Raw genomic sequence first — 13,355 nt, 5'->3', positions numbered from 1 at the left:
GGCTTATATTGTTTGTTTTTTCTTTTTGGCTACACTCCCAGCCTGTAGAATTTCCAGGGCCAGGGATGGAACCTGTGGCACAGCAGTGACCTGAGCCTCAGCAGTGACAGCACTGGGTCTTTAACCTGCTGAGCCACAGAGGAGCTCTGCAACCTAAGTGTTTTATTTGAAAATCTTCTTTTGTGTTTGCTTGTTTCTTCTTTAATTACAGAACTTTCTCTCATTGTAACAAAATCTTATGTTGTAAACCAGTATTGCCATTCCTGCCCAACTTTTACTTGTTTTGACCTTTCCTATAATTTTCTCTGTTTAACCTAGTTTTAAGAACCTAACTGGTTCATCTCAGTCCTTCCTTATCTGAAGCAGAAAAAGTTCTTTTAGGAAGTTTTTTTGCAACAAGTTAACAAAACAGCTTTGTATTCCTTTAGTTTTTATTTGGGTAGTTAAGTAAAAGTAGATGGTCATATTCTTGGGAGTCAGCCAAATATATTGTGAAAGTAAAGAATTCAACTAAAAAATGTTTGTTAATTGAGAGAAAAATAGAGATGTGTGTACTAAATACTAACCATTTAGTGTAAACCGACTAGTCCTTTCTCTATATGCATGTGTATGCCTATAACTATAGATGAAAATAAAATTATGTAAGTCATCTAGCAGATTCCCATTTATATGCAAAGCACTGTCTTGTGAAATATGGGGACTGTTTGGACTTCATTGACTTCTTATCATGAAGGCTAATTTTTGGAAAATTATAAGCTAGAAATTTTGGTGCAAATATGCAAGTATATAACTAAATTGATACACAAAACAGGAAAGAATAATGGAGACTGAAAGGTTGTGTACAAATAACAAAACCAAATTTTTGAAATTCCAGCTTGTCCATCATGTACACATATATTAGGATTTTTCAGAGTTGCTGAACATAATGTGGCAATGACACATTAGCTGAAATAATCCTTAGTAAAATCTGATGGCTCTATAAAATTTGTGTACATCAAATTAGTAACTCTTAATAATGTGCATATATATGTTATTGGTAGGTTGCTTTCAGCTTCAGATGGTGGAAACTGAAACAGCTTAAACACAGGGGAACTGACTTGGTTCACATGATGAAGAGGGCAGAAACTTCAAGGATGGTAGGACTGGGTTCTTTTCATTTTTGTGTCCTCAGATTCTTTCCCTTAAGGTTGCAAAACAGCTTCCAGCAGCAACCAGGACAATATGCTTCCTTGCTCATGTCCAGAGAAAGGAGAGTAGCCACTTAACTCTCTATATTCAGAGTGAGAATAACTATCTCAGAAAGGTTCCTTGATTTCTTCAGCCAGAATTGATTACAATCCTGGGATACAAATCACTAGCTAGGGGAATGAAATGAATCATTCATGTCTTTCCCTTGAACTGAATGTCATTGCCCTTATCCAAGTGAGAGAGTTGGAATGGCAGCCAGCATGCGCCACTAGTGTGCAGCTTGCAATCAGACATCAGAATCAGTGAAATTGACATTTTTTGGATCAGTTCTGGCCCAATAGTGGCACAAAGACAGTACTTTGGCAATCACTGTATAGTGAGAAGTGGACAAAGGATGGGCCCTAAAAAATACCAATATTTAATAAAGAGAAAGAGGAGCCTGTGAATCAGTTTTCTCCTTAACTTTATTCTGTATTAACACTTTGATTTTAAAAAAAGGAAATTATACTCAATATCTTGTAACCTGTAATGAAAAAGAATCTGAAAAAAGGTGTGTGCGTGTGTGTCCGTAAAACTGGATCATTTTACACTTGAACCTAACCCAACATTTTGGTTTTGGTTTGGTTTGGTTTGGTTTGGTTTTGGTTTTAGGGCTGCATTGGCGGCATATGGAAGTTTCCAGGCTAGGGCTCAAATTGGAGCTATAGCTGCTGGCCTGTGCCACAGCCACAGCAATGCCAAATCCAAGCAGTTTCTGCCACCTACACCACAGCTCAGGGAACACCAGATCCCCCCTTCCTCATAGATACTAGTTGGATTCGTTTCCACTGCACCACAAGGGGAACTCCCAAACACAACATTTTGAATCAACTACACTTCAATTTTTAAAAAATCCCCCCAAAAATAAGGAAAAATAGTTATATGACAATAGTGATGACCTTAGGATTTGTTTTCTTTATGTTTCATTTTCCAAAAGAATAGCAATTGCTGGAAATAAGTTAGGCTTAGAAATTGAGATTTGAATTTATCCCATAAGTAAAAAATGCTTCTTGAGTATTTAAATTAAAATGTTCTTATAATTCAAGTATTTTCTAACTTAAGAAAATGACAAGCAGGGAGTTCCTGCCACAGGTTTGATCCTTGGCCTTGCTCAGTGGGTTGTGAGCTCTGGTTGTAGGTCACATACACGGCTCAGATCTGGCATTGCTGTGGCTGTGGTTTAGGGCAGCGGCTGCAGCTCCGATTCAACCCCTAGCTTGGGAATCTCCATATGCTGCAGGTGCGGCCCTGAAAAAAAAGGACAAAAAAAGAAAAAAAGAGAAAAAATAACAAGCAAGAAAAAACAGGTCAAATGTATTTTTTTTCATTTCCTGCCCCTTGTTCCAAAGTCAAGTAAGTTTCAGCATATTTCTTATCAAAACAGATCAAAAAATAATCTTGATCGTAAGTAAACAGATACTCTCTTTTGAATTTCCTGGATTTATTTTTATTTTTTGTAAATTGTGACTGGTCTTCAATTCACTTAAAATAAGATTTTAAAGGTACATTTTGCAGGTGTAATACTGTAGGTATTTAGAAATTTATTTTAAATTATGAACTTAAAAACTGTTCAGTTGACTTGAATTCATCAGTGCTAATAGCATATGGGACATTTGATTTACCCAGTGATTTTTCTCCATTGTACCTCTCTGGTCACTTTAATGTTACTACTTGGGCTGGGGTTTTGTTTGTTTGTTTTTGTTTTTTTGTTTTTGGAAGTGCTGCCCATTGTCTTCAAGGAAATAGGGAAGGAATTTTAAATGGGTATATAGAAATTAATAGAAAAATGAAAAGAGTATTTTGGAGTGTATGATTTGTGATGTGTTAGATACTAGGATAGTTGAACTACATCCACGTATATTTCTTAAAAATTTTTTTCTTACAAGCACAGTCATCCCTGGGCATTGGGGAGATTGGTTTTAGGACCCTGGTGGATACTGTATGCAAGGGTGCTCGAGTCCATTGTATAAGGGCACAGTATTTGCATATAACTACACACATCCTCCCATATAGTACTTTAAATCATCTTTTGATTACTTATAATATCTAGTACAATGTAAATGCTGTTTAAATACAATGCAAATGCCATGTAAATAGTTGCCACCAAGTGGCAAATTCAGGTTTTGATTTTTTTGGAACTTTCTGGAATCCTAAAAAATATTTTTGTAATTCCTGCTGTGGCTCAGTGGGTTAAGAATCTGACTGTAGCAACTCAGGTCATTGCAGAGGCATAGTTTGATCCCTGGCCCGGCACAGTGGGTTAAAGGATCCTGTGTTGCTGCATTTGTGGCATAGGTCACAGGTGCAGCTTGGATTCACTCCCTGGCCTGGGAACTTCCATATGCCTCAGGTACGACCATCAAAAAAAATTTTTTGTTTTTATTTATGTTGGTTGGTTGAATCTGTGGATGCAAAACCCACAAATAAGGAGGGCCAGCTGTAGTGAGGAATATTAAAATTTATGACTCAAACTTCGGGTTCATCCCTACAGATGTATTTTCTATTTTGGAAAAATGATTATTCTCTTTTTTATAAAGTAATAAATGGTTAGGTTTGCTGCTTTGTGCTTGAAGACCGCAGTGGTTGGAAATGGGTTGTGATTGTTAATGGACTGTGAATGGCGATGGATTGAATGTCTTATGTGCAAGGACCCTCCTCTTCTTGAGTAATCAGGAACAAACACTTCTGACTTTCTTTTTGTGCTTAACATATATAGGAAGGACAGACATGATGAACTACTGTTAATCTCTGCATGTCTTTTAGACAATGAAATACTAGTCAACAGATTTATTTCAGGAGGCCATTGAGGTCTCCTTTACATTGTATTTTGTTACTATGTCTTAACTTAGTTCCAAGGGTTTGAATTTTCTGTTTCATATTTCAGCCTCCTCTGAGGTTTGACACTGTAAGTCAGTGGTTCTCAAATTTCAGCATGCATTGAAATCTTCTGGAGGGTTGAAAGCAGATCACTGGACCTCCCACCCCCAGAGTTTTTGATTCAGTAGGTCTGGGGTGGGAGGCTGAAAATTTACATTTCTAACAGTTTCCTGAGGATGCTCATCTAGGTACTGCCCTTTGAGAATCACTGCTATAAAAACATTTAATGAAACCAAGGAAGAGTCATATCGAATTTATTTAGGGAAAATATAACACTGTATTTACTACTATTTAGATTAGACTTAATATTGTTTCTCTCTGGATTTTGGTTATTACATTAAGTGACCTACAGGGAATACTCTCATAAGATATATTTCCTTAAGAGTTCCTGCTGTGGCACAGTGGGTTATGGATCAGACTGCAGTGACTCAGTTCCCTGCAGAGGCATGGGTTTGATACCCTGGCCCAGGAACTTCCATATGCTGCAGTTGCACATATATATTTCTTTAGTAAAAGAGGGGTTACCATTTGGTAATTGACATCTTGTAATTTTTCAGACACATTACTTGCTGCTGCTAGGCTGAAAGCTACTTTTGGACTAGAAGAAAATAAATACTTTTTATTATTTTGCTTAATGTTTCAAGTAAAAATGGATTTTTTTTTATTTGTTCTTTACTAAGATACCCTAATTGTTATTTCACCTAATGGATACTGAAACTTTTTAAGCCAGTAGGAGGCCAGTACACAACCTCTTTGACATTACTAGCTGTGCCTGTTTCTATGGAAACTCAAATAGGGACCAGCAGGATTACTTTTCTAAGGGCCACACCTGGCATATTTGCATTCAGTTTAAGGTGGGGAAATTTCAAAGGAGTGAGAATCTGGTGGACTACCAGAAGGAGTTTGTCAAGTTTGTAACCATCTCATTGGTTTAAAGGAAGAGTGGGTGGAGTTTCCTTATTCATCATAGTTCCTGCTCTGGAGGATTGATGGGTGTGCTAAAGGCAGTATTTGTTTTGCGTATTTAGTTGTCAGTGTGGTTCTGTTTTGTTTTTTGTTTTAGGTATATCCTCTTAACAATTTAACAATTTTAAAATCCTCTTAAAGAAGTTAAAGTATATACAGATCAGATGTGGGTTTTTTGGGGGGTTTTTTTGGCCATGCCCACAGCATGTGAAAGTTCCTGGGCCAGTGATCAAACCCATGGCATAGTAGTGACTGAAGCCACTGCAGTGACATTACTGGATTCTTAACCTGCTGCACCGCAAGAAAAGTTCAGATCACACTGAACTTTTTAAGTTTTTTTAAGGAAGAGAACTTTTTTTTAAGGGGATAAAAAATTCAGTTTCTTTTCAGTTATGTAACATAATAAAATGTCTTAGTAGATTTTTGACCACTGTTGGGAAATTGTGGTCGAATTTTAATGTTGATCCCTATTTTCAAGTATTAATGGCTTCTGTGAATCCCTTCTCTTTCAAAACAATTCCTTTTTAAAAGAATAGTTTGGGGAGTTCCCCTTGTGGCTCAGTGGAAACCAACCCGACCAGCATCCATGAAGATATAGGTTTGATCCCTGGCTCTGCTCAGTGGGTTAAGGAACCAGCATTGCTATGAGCTGTGGTGTAGGTCACAGATTCAGCTTGGATTCTGAGTTGCCATGGTTTTGGCGTAGGCCTGCAGCTATAGCTCTGATTTGACCCCTAGCCTGGGAACTTCCATATGCTGACCTGCCATCCTTAAAAAAAATAGTTTGAGGAGCTTCCTCTCTGGCGGTATGGGTGGGATCCCTGGCCTGGCACAGTGGGTTAAGGATCCGGTGTTGCCACAGCTATGGCTTAGACTCGATCCTGACCTGGAAACTTCCATATGCCACAGGTGCAGCCAAAAAATTAAATAATTAAATAAAAATTTAAGAGGATAGTTTGATTTTGTTTGCACCATTGAACTTGATTAGCTCTTGGTTCAAAGTTTTATGAAGTAGTTAGGAATATCACTGAATGTATAGAGAAAATTACTCAGGCTAGTGACTGAACATTGAGTACAGTTATGTAAAACCTACATGGTTTTCATTAATGTTATACTACTCAATCAGTTATACTAATTTATACCAATTATACTAATTAGTTGTACTAATTCAAACAAAGCTGCAGTAGAGGTAGATCAGTGCACTTACCAACTCCTCTTCATCTGTTAAGGCTACATAAAACTACTGTTCAGGGTTCTGAAGCCTCGTGGCAGAGTGTGATGGTAAATTTACACACTTGTGTATGCCAAGTATTAACCTTTCTCATTTTCTAAAGACAAGGTGTAATTTCACACCTTTTCCCCAAATACAGTGAAAACAATCTATGTCCATCTATATCTAGGTCTGTCTTCTCTGTGTGGTATAGCCAATTGAAGTAGATACTTATCACTTTGGGGGGAGGTTAATGTTGGATTTGGGAGTCCTTTTTTTTTTTTTTTTTAAGGTTAGTGAAATATATACCCTTTAAAGAAAATACTAAGTAGGCTATTTTATCTAGCTTCATAAAAGAATACCGCCTTATGACACATTTTCCAAGGACTTTCTGATTTCCTTCCAGGTTCCTCATGTAAGGGCAGGTGCTAGCTCCCCATTTTGTAGATGAGGAAGTAGGCTCATGAGAAATGCCTGTCCCTAATCACTTTATGTTTAGGCAGCTTGCCATACCTTGAGGGGTAGTCCAGTGTTCCCCACTGTTTCTGATTGTTCCCCCTTAAAGTGTTAGGTTATTTTATACAGCTTACTCAGTCTTGCCTTTTTCTCTTTTTGTATTCATAGACTGGAAAAGTAAGAAGAGCTTTCCTGCCTTTTTAATTACCAAACTACTCTCAGTTTTCAGTGAATCAAATCAGAGAAAGAATGCAGTCTTTCTGTACCTGGTAAATATTTTCTGCTAATGAAAGCTATTAATTTAGTGGCCTCTGATAAATCCAGGTGTTATAATGATTGCCTTTAATTTTGTGGAATGACCATGAGAATGACTTATGAAATATATCTGTATTTCATTTTTAACTCTGAAATTTGTTTGGTATTTACTGGTGTAATAGAGCTATGCATAGAATGCCTGTGCCCTAGCCAACAACGGAAACTAGTTTAGGATTGGCCCTGGTACTTAGATTAGGCTCTGATTTCTTTTGAAAAAGTTGTGAAATTAATGCAAATAAGGTACTTGTTAAGTGTCATCTTTATTGTGATAATAGTAATAGTTAATAATTAGTAATAATCCTTATGTGGTAGTTTAATAGAAGCATTTTGTAAATAATGGTTTTATAAAATCTAGTAATCAAAATATTGTAACCTACGTTTTACAGAGTAAATATTAGAGAGATCAAGCAACTTGTTTAAGGAAGTTCAGCTAGCCAGTGTAGAGCTGAGATCGAAATCTAGATCAAAATGAGACTCCTAGTCTAGCGCCTTTTAAAAATTCTTATTTTTTATGTACCTTAATTATAAATTAACATGCATAAGGGAATAAATAAACCGTAGTGACATTTCATGTGGATTTTCCTTTTGTATAACTGAAAAATGTTAGTTTTGCCACAGAGATGAAATGGTTTCATTTATTCTACATAAAATATTTAATCTATTAAATAACAGTATTAACAATCATTAATTAACTTCTAGATGTTGTTGAAGCTTTTGGATACATTTTGTTCAAAACTGAAGAGAACCCTTAGGCGTATTATTGTACCTGTTTTGCAAATGAGGAAACTGAGGCTTTGAAAGAGTCATATGGTTGAGTAACTTAGAGCTGGAATTTAAACACAGTTTTATCTGATTTCAAAGCCCATTACTAAACTATTTATTTTTGGAATTAAAATTTAGACATAAATCCAACCTATCCCACATTAACTGATACTGCTTATAGAATTATTTCTTGAGTCACCCATCCAAAAATCCAAGTATTTCAGAGACATATTGATGCAGTGTGGAGAAATCATAAAACCGTATCTTCCCCTCTAATGATTTTAACTATAGAAATCATATTAGCTATTTTATAATGTAATTTAAAGGTGTAGATCTTATTACCACTCAAAAAAAGGTATTTATATAATACTTATATATTATAAACATATGTTTAAACTAAAGCAATCTAATTTGAGCAAATCCAAAGGTATATTTAGGGTGACTGAACATTTGTCTCCATGTTTTTACTTGGTTGATCATCAGTCATTATTTTAGGGAGTTCCCTGGTCTAGTAGTTAAGACTCTGTGCTTTCACCACTACAGGTCTGGAAACTGAGATTCCACATCAAGCCTCTGCATGCTGTGGCCCAAAACAAACAAATAGAAAACAATGATTATTTTCCTTTTTTTCGTTTTTTGTTTTTGTTTTTTAGGGCCACACCTGTGGCATATGGAACTTCCCAGGCTAGGAGTTGAATTGGAGCTGCCACTGCTGGCCCACAGCCACAGCAACACCAGATCCGAACCACGTCTGCAACCTACACCACAACTTACAGCAACACCAGCTCCTTAACCCACTGAGTGAGGCCATGGCTTAAACCCACCTCCTTATGGGTACTAGTTGGGTTTGTTACCATTGAGCCGCAACGGAAACTCCGTAAGATATTTTTAAAAGAGACATTTCAAAATAGTTGACACCTTTAATGAAAAAAAATTGATATTTAAGCAAAGACTATTATTTAGAAATTAAGACATTTCAAGTGTCTGGTTGGCTTTGGGATAAATAAAAGCTTATTATCTTAAATGAAATTGTGATGATGAAAGTATAAAGAAAATTATTCTTCTTTAGTAAAATACTCAGAATACTTGAGTTTGCCCAGTTCAGGAGAATCTTTCCCTTAAAAACCTGACTCATCCACTGAAAATCACCTTTCCCCAGGAATCTTTCATTAAATTACAACCACCACTTACCTGCCTAGTCAAAAGAGGATGGGGATGCACAGGACAATGAGATAAATATAATAGATAGAGCTCATGTCACATAACTGTTTCGTTCCTGGTAGTATGGAGATCTTATAGCAAAAAATTGTAATATAAATGCATTTTAATCTCTAGCATTTAAAATGAGAAATGATATAAATTGGATTGCTTAGTACCTTTCTGTTCTGGATAGACATATGTTAGAACTTTATAAAAGGTGAGATATGTTGACAGATTTTATTTTATTTAGTTAAATTCTTATCTAACTGGAGTTTATGCAGGTAGAATGAAATTTATTGATATTGTGACATTATGATGAGATTACAAAGTTACTTAGCTACCCTAAGAATGAGCTTGCAGCTAGCTACTCATCATCCTCTGAGTAGAAGGAATGGAGGTTAAGAAAGCCAGAGCAGCTAACATTCGTTGAATTCTTATTTGGTTGGGCATATACTAGACACACGCACATGTATGCATTCATTTTTAATATACAGAGAAATGTGGAAGTACAGGAAGTAGAGCAAAGAGAAGAAAGCATTATGCACAAAATTTTGTCTTGCTTTTTGTTTGGATGGTCAGCTTGTTAAACCCTTCATATTCTTTTGTCATCCACTTTTGGCCAACCAAGTGCTGTTGACTGTTTCCAGTGCTCTGGTACACAGCTGCCTGGGATGGCTGAAGAGTGTTTTTTGTGACAAGAGGGCCATCAGTGGGTGTTTTTTTGGAGGAAAGGGTTAGATTTTAAGTTTTCAGAAGACTGTAGTTGACAGTACTGTTTGATGTATTTTAAATTTTGCTAAGAGGGTAGATCTTAGTTAAGTGCTCTTGCCACACACTCAGAAAAATTTTTTAATTAAAAAATGTGGGGTGGAGGAGTTCCCGTGGTGGCGCAGCAGAAACGAATCCAACCAGGAACTATGAGGTTGCGGATTCGATCCCTGGCCTTGCTCAGGGGATTAAGGATCTGATGTTGCCATGAGCTGTGGTGTAGGTCGCAGATGCGGCTCAGATCTGGCATTGCTGTGGCTGTGGCATAGGCCAGCTGCTGTAGCTCCAATTTGACCCCTAGCCTGGGAACCTCCATATGCTATGGGTGCAGCCCTAAAAAGCAAAAAAAAAAAAAAAGTGGAGTTCCCGTCGTGGCGCAGTGGTTAACGAATCCTACTAGGAACCATGAGGTTGCGGGTTCGGTCCCTGCCCTCACTCAGTGGGTTAATGATCCGGCGTTGCCGTGGGCTGTGGTGTAGGTTGCAGATGCGGCTCAGATCCCGCATTGCTGTGGCTCTGGCGTAGGCCGGTGGCTACAGCTCCGATTGGACCCCTAGCCTAGGAACCTCCATATGCCGAAGGAGCGGCCCAAGAAATAGCAACAACACAACAACAACAACAACAACAAAAACACACACACACAAAAAAGACAAAAAAAAAAAAAAAGTGGGGCAGGAACGTGAAAGGAAATTTTAGAGCCGAAGAATAAGTTTATGGCTTTAATTGTAGTCTCACAGATGAGTATTTATCTAAAAATGTATCAAGTGTATATCCATTAAACTTGTATACATTAAAAATATACAACTTTTTGTATGCTAATCATACCTCAATAAAGTGAATTTTTAAGTTTTCAAAAGAGAAACTTTATACTTAAGAAATGTTATAAAAATTAAAACATGAAAAAGAAGAAAAAGGAAACCAACTTCTACTTTAGCTATATTCAGCTAGTCCTAACATTATTAAAACTCTGCTCTTACCATGTACAGCAAAATATAATTTTCTGGCCTATGGATTAAAATTCACTTAAAACGCATGGAGATATTAAAGAGCATCACTTAAAATTTTTTATTGTAATAGCAGAAAAATTATGAGAGTAGCATTTATTGAATATCAAGAGATCAGAATAATAGTTGTCATTTTTATAATTCCTATAATTTCAAAATAACTTATATTCTCATTTTAACTTTAAGAACAACCTTGGGAGACAGCATAATCATTCCTATTTTTCAAATGAGAAAACAGAGGTTCCAATGTTAAGTTTCCTAGGGATGTTATAATAAAGTAGCACAAATTGGGAGGCTTAAGCAATAGAAATGTATTATCTCATGGTTCTGGAGGCTGAAAATTTGAGATTAAAGGTGTTGTAGTGTTGTTTCCTTCTAAAGCTTGTGAGGGAGAATCTGTTCCATGCCTGTCTTCTTGTCTTCCCTCTGTACGTATCTGTATTCAAATTTTCCCTTTTTTTTTTTTTTTTTTTTTGTCTTTTTGCCTTTTCTAGGGCCACTCCCGCGGCATATGGAGGTTCCCAGGCTAGGGGTCTAATCAGAGCTGTAGCCGCCGGCCTATGCCACAGCCACAGCAACACAGGATCCGAGCTGTGTCTGCAGCCTACACCACAACTCACAGCAATGTCGGATCCTCAACCCACTGAGAAAGGCCAGGGACCGAACCTACAACCTCATGGTTCCTAGTCGGATTTGTTAACCACTGGGCCACGACAGGAACTCCTCAAATTTTCCCTTTTTTAAAGGATAGCAGTAGTATTGGGCAGGGACTCACCTTAATGACTTTATCTTGATCATCTCCAAAGACCCTATTCCCAAATATGGTCACATTCACAGATCCTGGGTGTTGGGCCTTTAACATCTTTGGGGAGGATATAGTCTTAACTCATAACAGATGTTAAGTCCTTAGCTCAGGGTCTCTTAAGTAGGAAAGTTAAACAAAACACACTAAAGTGCCACTAAAATAGTAGTTTTAAAAGAACATGATAATATACCCATAATAGCACAGTTAAAATTCATTTTCTAATATTTTCTTTAACTGAAATTGTTTCAAAAATATTTAATAGAATTTTTGCTTATAACAGATTTCCAACTCTTTTTCTTTCTTTGGATAATAAATAACTGATATGATACCAGCTATGGAAAGTTGCTCAATACCCAGGGCTTAGACCTGAGTATAAATCCAAACTTCCATTAATGCAATATAGTTTTAAAATGTGGACTTATGCTCCATATTTTGAGATGTCCAACAGAATGTTGTTTAATGTGTTTCAAGCGCACTCTGTTGCTAGATTATCGGTACATTTCGTAAGAATTGTAGTGTTGCCAGTGTTTATCTGCATCTTGTGATAAGAGATTTCTGAGGAATGGGGAAGGCAAGACATTATTAGAATAATAAAACAGTAATGGTGGTTTGTTGATCTCTTTTCTGTCCCCCCCCCTTTTTTCTCTTTGCTGTATCTCCCTTTTTCTTTAAAAGTGATTTCAGACTTATAGAAAAGTTTCACAATAACACAAATAACTTTTTCCATGAATCTTTGAGGTATGTCACTGGACTTGATGGTCCATCACTTCCAAATACTTCAGTGTTTAATTTCTGCAAATAAGGACATTCTTCTATAGCCACGATACAAACATATGAAACTCAGGAAATTCGCAATAATATGTTACTACCAGCTAATCCATAGACCATATTCAAATTTTGCTAGTTGTCTCAACAAAATACCCTTCAAAGAAGAAACTCCAGTCCAGGATCGTGCATTGCATGTAGTTGTCATGTCTCTTTAGTGTTCTTCCATCTAGAATAGTTGCTTAGTCTCTCCTTGATCTTCAGCACTTTGACACTGTGGAAGAATGCATTTATGGAATGTATTTCAATTGGGGCTTATGTGAAAGTGCTTCATGGTTAGATTCAAGTTATGTGTGAATGTATGGCAGAAACATCACAGAAGTGAAGTTGTATTCTCATGTGGGGGGGTGCACAGTTTTGATTTGTCTCCCTTGACTGGTGATACTAACTTAAATAACTTGATTAAGGTGATGTTTACTAAGCCTCTTTACTGCAAAGTTAACTTCTTCCCTTTGTAATTAACATGTATTTTATGGGGAAACTAAAATTTTGTCATCAAATTTTTACTCACCACATTTAGCATTAGTTTCTTGACTGAACTTATTATTACTCTGGTAGTTTCCAAATGTTGATTTTCTTGACATTCTATTGTAAGAAAAAATTTTCTCTTCTCCCTGTTTATTTATTTCTATCAGCATAGACTCATGAATTCCTCTGAGCAATGGTTATAATTTATTATTATTATTATTATTTTTACCCAAGTTGTCCAGAGTTAGTCAATGAGAGACCTTTCATGCTGGCTTCTATTTCTTTTTCACATATTCCCATCATTTCTTTTTTTTTTTTTTGCTATTTCTTTGGGCTGCTTCCTGCGGCATATGGAGGTTCCCAGGCTAGGGGGTCTAATCGGAACTGTAGCTCCCGGCCTACGCCAGAGCCACAGCAACGCAGGATCCGAGCCGCATCTGCAACCTACACCACAGCTCACGGCAACGCCGGA

General features: G+C 36.8%; 2 protein-coding genes across 9 annotated transcripts in view; both read left to right on the top strand.

Annotated features, from left to right (window-relative positions):
• The window catches only part of RCSD1 (RCSD domain containing 1), a 501,912-nt gene that overhangs the window by 126,164 nt on the left and 362,393 nt on the right, over positions 1–13,355 (top strand). The window lies entirely within an intron of this gene.
• POU2F1 (POU class 2 homeobox 1) overlaps positions 1–13,355 on the top strand; it is a 180,200-nt gene that overhangs the window by 76,240 nt on the left and 90,605 nt on the right. The window contains exon 2 of one of the 5 annotated variants that reach the window (XM_005663134.4): positions 6,905–7,005. The exons of the other annotated variants lie outside the window; for them this stretch is intronic. The gene's annotated coding sequence lies outside the window, so the exon portion shown is untranslated. The remainder of the gene's footprint in view (positions 1–6,904; positions 7,006–13,355) is intronic. 5 annotated transcript variants of the gene reach the window in all.

The sequence above is a fragment of the Sus scrofa genome, chromosome 4, assembly GCF_054392235.1.
Source record: "Sus scrofa isolate SSC_HxYL_T2T_F1_AM1 chromosome 4, Sscrofa_HxYL_maternal_Yorkshire_Landrace_v2.0, whole genome shotgun sequence".
Classification (NCBI taxonomy): domain Eukaryota; kingdom Metazoa; phylum Chordata; class Mammalia; order Artiodactyla; family Suidae; genus Sus; species Sus scrofa.
Note: the sequence above shows the minus strand (reverse complement) of the source record. Positions and strands in the feature narration are given on the sequence as shown.